The sequence below is a fragment of the Thunnus thynnus genome, chromosome 21 (genome assembly GCF_963924715.1).
Source record: "Thunnus thynnus chromosome 21, fThuThy2.1, whole genome shotgun sequence".
In the NCBI taxonomy this organism is placed as follows: Eukaryota; Metazoa; Chordata; class Actinopteri; order Scombriformes; family Scombridae; genus Thunnus; species Thunnus thynnus.
The window spans coordinates 21,836,948-21,844,233 of record NC_089537.1 but is presented as its reverse complement, the minus strand read 5'-3'; the positions used below and the strand labels follow the sequence as shown (position 1 = coordinate 21,844,233).

The 7,286-nt window shown below is 41.5% G+C and overlaps 1 long non-coding RNA gene across 3 annotated transcripts; it reads right to left on the bottom strand.

Annotated features, from left to right (window-relative positions):
• Nucleotides 1-545: 545 nt before the first annotated feature.
• On the bottom strand, nt 546-6,584 carry LOC137172855 (uncharacterized). Of its 3 annotated transcripts, XR_010925062.1 has the most exons (4): nt 3,335-4,288; nt 3,162-3,229; nt 2,202-2,900; nt 546-1,707 (listed from the first exon to the last, which is right to left on the bottom strand). It is a non-coding gene; the product is annotated as an uncharacterized lncRNA (long non-coding RNA). The 3 variants fall into 3 exon arrangements; XR_010925063.1 differs by lacking the exon at nt 3,335-4,288 and adding an exon at nt 4,733-6,584 and having other exon boundaries at nt 546-2,900; XR_010925061.1 differs by having other exon boundaries at nt 546-2,900.
• Nucleotides 6,585-7,286: the final 702 nt, after the last annotated feature.

The following is a 7,286-nucleotide window of genomic DNA, read 5'->3' as shown; positions in this document are numbered from 1 at the left end:
TATAACTTTTCTTGCAGATAACAGATAGTAATCAGATGCTGAGTGTCATTTTGGTATTTTGAAACTCTGGCTGTGATCAAACACCAGCTTTTGATTTAAATCCCTTAAAAACTACACTATAGTTACTGTGTTCTAACCGCCACAAATAGCTTCTTTCACTTCTCAGTCTTTCTTCTCTAAATATGGGGTTTGGGAGTTTCTCAGCTTTCAACAACTAGCTTGAGGCACGTTGAAAGACCATTTCTAGCTGCCACTCCCCACCTGGAAATACACCTCCAAATAACATGCACAGCAGTTTACGTCATCCCTTTGCCCGGTGACAAAGAGGTGAAAGGCAGGTAAAGTCTTGAGGAGAGGGCCTCATCCCATGGAGACACAATGGAGGAAAAACTGCATAATTATACATGGCCTAAAATAAATTTTAGCCAGTCACATGCAACCCCGCCTCCATAAGCCATGAAACAAGCTCAAAAACTGGAGTGAAAGTAGCTCCAGCAAGCTGCTGCTAACAGTGCTTTGATGCTGAGTAGTAATCCAAGCTAACAACCTAGCCTAGCCTGTTAGCCAGAGCTGGTTGTTGGTTGGCCTGTTGGTTTATTTATATATATTTTCACTTCATGTATTTAATATTTATTTAATATCCTTTTATTTATTTTGATATTGAACACTTTTGATCCTTATTGTCACGTCTCTACCAGAAATACACATCATGCACATTGTTGTGATGCCGCAATATTACAGGGCCTCTGCAATACGTGTAAATCATGTCATTACATTGTTTGAACAGGAGAGGTTAGGCCTAATTACACAGCTGCAGGGCGGCTCAAGGTGAAGAGGCGCCAAGGTGAGCTTCCAACACGTTTATGTAACGAAGGAGAATGCGAGGAATGACACGAGGCCTGCGACAGACACAGGGCCGACAGACGCTTTTCACAGAGGTTAAGAGGTAGGTAGAAGGAAACTCCACCATTCCACACATTGCTCCCCATCAAGTATCAGGCCACTGGAACAGGTTGTGTGAAGTTTCTCGGACACTAAAACACCCCTAAAGTGTTGTTTGTGCCTGTCACCAGGCCACAAATCAAACAGTGTGGATCCTTCATGTCCACTGTCCTGCACCCTCCTGCCTAGCATGACATTTTTAGACTACGTCAGGTTTTTCTCTGTGTAAACTCACATGTTTATGTAGAGTTTGGTGCCTTTATCATATCAATTCCCCCTCCACAGCACCAATATCTTGACATTGGCCTTATGTGCAATGAGTGACAAGACAGAAAGGAGGTTATGTTTGTGTGATATGAGTTGTAACATACCCCGACCCCTAATCTAAGGCTTGTACAAATAAAGCCTCAAACCCTGGACCACTTCAAACAGACTTGCACAGTACAGTCTTTGATCAAGAATCACTTCAACTACAGGATTTGTCCAATAATAAAGCACTGTTTCATCACAGCAACTTTATTATTTCATCCATTTTCTGGAGCTTATCGCCTGAAAATGAAGGTCTCTCTCCCGCATTCTCTTAGCATAGATGGTGTCTTTTAAGGGTCCTCTCAAGGTCATACAGACAAGGTTTCAGAGATAGGGTAGGTGGCACCGGACCAGGAGATATCCTTCACATACTTGTCTGGAAGCTTCGTTCCTCTTCCAAGGTTCTCTTGGTGAGCAGCAGCAAGCAAACAGCAGATAAGGACTGAGAGCCTCCGACTGTGGAACATGTGTCCGCCAGTGTTATCATGCAGACAGATAGAGAGAGAAGGAAAAATGATTGGTGGGTTATTTTCTACAAGGGAGTCTGGAGAGGAAACACACTCACACAGCAAGTATGTATTCCCGCAGACAAATATCGAGAGTTGGATACGCAGACAATACACAGAGTTCACCAAGTTCAAGACACTCAGAGCTCATCCTCTACCTGCACAATCCCCTACAGAAAATGTGTTCACCAACTGTTCCAAAAGTGCATAGGATTATCTGCTATTTCATTACTTTCAATAAACAGTTTCATTGTCATGTATAAAAGCTGTTTTCTCTGATTTTTCATTGTGTCGGAAATTAAATTCTGGTTTAAAAATTAAATGCTTGTTGTTCTATGGTCATTCAAATGGTGTTTTTGAAGTTACTGTATAGTCTTAACAGTGCTGAAAACAAAAGCTATACTGTGCGTCATAGTCCTAATGAAGGTGATCATTTTGACTGACCAATAAACACTGAGTCTGTCCAGAAAATCGCTGGTCTGGATTAATCTTTCCCTGACAGTTTGTGGCTGCCCCTGTGCTCTCTCTCACTGTGTCCGCACTCAAGAGGCCTCTGTCCATCCCCAGGCTCCAGCCCGCTGACATTGGGGCCGGGTACAGCTCGGCTCGGCACAGCTCTGTCACTCTGAACCCGAGAGGACCGCCCCGGACCCCGGCGCGCACACAAAGAATTCATTGAAAGGCAAAAAGCGAGGGAAGACAGTTTCTCAGGAGAAGGACAATGGGCGTTCTCCTCCATTTGGCTCACCCTTTCATCCTCGGACGTCCACAAGGGACGCAATTGTTTGGACACAATGCGATATGGGGCAAAGCTTTAGAAGACGCATCGCTTTTAATTAACTGTTGGTAATGATCTCATTATTGGGGCTGAGTGGGTTCCCTGGGCCCAGCGTTGCGCACAGAGTTGAGTCTGGGGTCATCGTTCTGAAGGCCCCACGCTAACCGACAAAACATGGAGGAATTTGTCATGCCGCCACGGTGCATAAACTCAGCCACTGTCAAGCTGGACTACTTCACTCAGAACAGAGGGGAAATGATCTTTTTATATCAGTTGAACAGTTAAACTTTTTGGGATGAAATTCTTCACATTGAGTGTTTCCACTGGTTTTTTGATCTGGACTCTTTCCTTCTTGTTGACATCTCCTGCAAAAAAAAAGAGGAAAAAAAGATTTTTAAATGGCTGAATTGGATTTAACCTACAATATAGAAAATACCAAAAACGAAATGTTTTGTGGAATGTTTTGCACATTGCCAAGACATACAATTGCAAGCACTGTGTTAAAATGAAAAATTAAAAACCGATGTTCTCATGGCAGCTGGGCCTGTATTTATCAAGATATCACAAGTTCTCAGAGTGACTCATTTATAATTCCTTTTAGGACAAGGAGGAAAAGTGTTTTATACCCTTTCTTAACTTAGGAAATCCCTCCTATCTGGGCTGATATTTAGGGGAGCTGCAGAGGTGTTCTAACCTGTTAAGAGTTGACAAGAGATGGTGTTCAGGCAGAGACATAAGTGCACATTTTGTAGGAAGAGATAGTTTATTCATTGATGACAATAAGTGTATCAAAAGGTACCATTAGGGCAAAAAAACATTTGACAGGCCTTGTGCAGGATGCAAAAGAGAACACATACTGCCTCTGCAAAACAAACAAGGTCTTCAGAACATTACAGATACAGGAAAAATGTTTTTATTGCAAAATGATTCGGTTCTGTGACAACTGATAATTTGGGCTGTGATAAGTCAAACTTATGGAAGATATGGCAAAACAAGTTGCATTCATGAAAATTATGGGTTTATTTATTCATTCATTTATTCGTTTAAAATGACAGATGGCAGAACCATATAAGTAATATGTTCACATTGTTATGGTGTATTATGGAGACCTTACAAAAATGAATCATTTTCAGTGAGTTTGTGCCCCACAGAGAAAATTGCAAGCTGTAAGTACTTGGGGGGTTCGCATAGATAACACTCTAACCTGGACAGTCCATGTAGGACAGGTGTGCACACATATCCAACAAAGACCATACTTTCTGTGCAGGCTTCATGTGCTCAGTGAGAGTCAAAATAATAGAGTAATAGAGAAATTTCAGCTAGTTTGGCAACCTGTCAGTGCAGTTAAAGGCAAAGATCAGCCGCCTCATACAAAGGGCCATGAAGATTATGGGAGTCAAACAACACCCAGATCTGGAAAACATCATCCCTCAGGCCAGAAAAATTATTTCTGACCCAACTCATATCCGTCACAGTGATTACCAGCTCCTCCCCTCAGCCAGGCGTTACAGAGTTCTTCAGTGCACTCTAAACAGATACGAACACTCCTTCATCCCTCAGTCCATTAAAGCCATTAACAAACACCCCAGTGGCTGACAGCAGCAACGTTTGATTGTTGTTGTTGTTATTGATAATGATGTTTGTGTACTGTTCTGTGTGGTCAATGTGGGAATGTGCAATAAGTGATAACATCATGGGTTACTGCAGTAGATGAGATTCTTCAGTGTTTTACATTTTATTTTGAGGATCTCAGAAGTTTTTATCCTGAGTTATTTATTGTACTTTTTTGTCATGGTATTTATGACACATATGTGTAGTAATGTTGAATTATTTGGACTGTACAGCAGCTGCATTGTGTCTCAAAGGCAAATTTCCTTCTGGAGCAATAAAGTCTTATCTTAAGATTACCGTGTTACATATGCAGTATTGTACAATACATGCAAGATGCAGCACTATGACAGGCATTGTGAAACAATGCAGTGGTTAGGGCAGATTAGTATAGTATGTTGCACAGCTGAGTCAAACTATCTACTGTTTTAAATTGTATATAGATTAAGCAATGGAGGCGGCTTGCCAGCACTTACTTGCAGCCTATTGCAAATGGCTTATTGGTATCATTATGAGATTTAAGTTCTAACTTTATTTTGGCGTTGTATTTTTGCAACTATAACTTTGATACCTTAGTCACCTATATTACCTGCAGAACCAGAGAAGTACAACACGTCATCATAACTTCTACTTTGCGGTTGTGAGTGTCTCGCCTAGGAGTGGCTCTTCACCTTGCTGAGTCCTGCTGCAAAGTAGGTGTGTTTTTAGTCTGAAATAACAATGCTGAGATTAATTTAAAAAAAAAAAAAAAGTGGACCCTGGACTGCTGGCGGTGCTGACTACAGGACGTAAAGGAGGTACTGAGGTGGGAGAAGATAGAGCAAAGGACAGAGTGTGAGATGAAGGAAGAGAAATGGGGGATTTTCAGAGGAGTGTCCAAGGTCTTATCTGAGAGAGAGAACGGCTGGCTCCCCAAGGGATGAGCCTCAGCCACTCCTATCCGCCCGCCTCATATACACTGACCTAAGATATCCACACGACCCAGCACTGATGTGTGTGTACGTGTGAGTGTGTGTGTGTCTTAGATTGAGTGTGTGTGTGTGCACTCACATGACTGCCTGCATAAGTATATTCACATGCATCCATGTACTTTGAAGAGAAAGAAAAAGGGGGATTTTTGCTTTTGTTGTTTATGTGTTTTGTGCTTATCTGATGGTGCAAAGTGTTCTCTCCTCCGGTTTATTTCTGTGTCTTCCTCTAGGGTTTGTCTTCTTATATCTCTATCTGTCTCACTACAAGAAGCCTTATCTGTCATCAGAGAGGTCACACTGGTGGCTCTGTATGCCCTCAGTATATCATAATCATAAGTAACATACCACTGAGGTTTTCTTTGTCTTGATGCTAATGGGAAAAAGACTCCATTAAAGATTGTGCATTGAGTGAGATTCTCTGCTGTTTCAGTTTCAGAAGTGGAGCCACACATAGAGACAATGACTTAATTATACCGTACGTAATAAAGACCCAGCACAACACACCTGAAGGTTTGATGGGTGTGGTCCAAACACTGAATCAATGGGTGTGGATACTCTTTATACCAGCTCTAATTATGGGATAACAGTGTGTAATGTTTGCCTTTATGTATGTGAGTCTGCTTTGAAAATGGAGCAGCTGGTGAGACATTTGAGGAATCGTCCTTCACGTGAAGACATCATGCCTACCATGCAAATATCTGCTTTACTGCAATGTGCATAACAATATTCAGTGAAGAAGCAGGAATCACAGCGTTGGTTTTGATCACTACAGCTTCTGGAATCTGGGTCCAGCCTTGCAAATCTGCCAGAGATATGGAGCCAGTCCCAGTGACACAGCATGTTGGTTGGTGAGGTTTGGTTCTGGTTTTCAGTGTTGCGTTTGGGAACCTTCAAGATCCAACAAATGGTTAGTGTCCCAATTCCATCCAGTCTTGTTCATAAAAAAGTTCATATATGTGTTCGTATACAACTAATTTGCATTAGCAAACACAATGCAGCCCAGATTACATTTTATCAACATTTTTCATTGAACATATGCATAATGTTCACTGTCAGCATATGTTTTGTGTATTTTCCACATAAACCTCCACATTTTTTTTCTTTTATATTTAAGTAGTCCCAGAAACCAGATAGTTGTCAAGTTCCTAAAAAGGTTCCTGGAAAAGTTGAGTTTTAGAAACTTTTAGCCCTCATCGAATAGTTACAGTTTTTGCTTGAATGAGGCAGTTAAATTTTCTGTAATTTATGGTCCCGAATATAAAGTACATATAATAACGCTGAATATAAAAATCAACAAAAAGCTAATCATCATCAAAGAGCCAAACCTGTATAGCCAGGAGCCAAATTACTCCATCCTGCTTACACACATGTATCTGTGGCACTGAGATGTCTGAGATGTTTAATAGCCAAGAAAAGATCATCCCTGCCCTGTGGTCAAAGCAGAATCAATCTCTTCTCCTCTGAATCAGTGAGCACAGCAATAAAAAATACTGTAACGCAATTAAAATGTCTTGTTAAAAACAGAATGCTACTTTTGTCTTCGAAATCCCAGAGAGAAGTGGTTGAAGGAACCCGAGCAGTCCCAGCAGCAAAGTAAATGCATTTGACAAATCTCATGTTTTATGTGTTCTCTGTGCGCTGCTTGGGGCTATACAGCTAATTCAATTCAAGACACTGAATTATTCTTTCAACCGCTTTTATCGCCTGTGTCTCAACGTTTCTGTTACTCCATTTAGCAGTTCTGGCTGTGACGGGGATGAATACACACATTGTTTATTTTATTCATTATTTGGAGGTTTGCCAGGGAGCCTATTATGGCTAATAGACTGTTCTGTGGTGCATTATAATATAAACAGAATGTTTTACATGCCCATAAAGACAAAATGTGAACGTTCCTATAGTGAGGCTCTAACTGGATCCATATAGGCCACAGCGGCTCTAAACCCAGAACAGGGGAGACGCTGGAAGGCATGCTTGGGCTTCTTAGGAGCTTCAAAGGAGGGGCGTTTCCTGGACTTTTAAAGACTAAACACAGGGAGAGCACGCAACATGGCATGTGTGTGTTTAGAGTACCTGAGGGCTGCAGATTGCACACTTTAACATTGTGTGTTCTGTGTGAGTAAATCAGTCTGTGGTCCGATGAGTCAGTCGCCTCACTTGTAAGACCCCCTT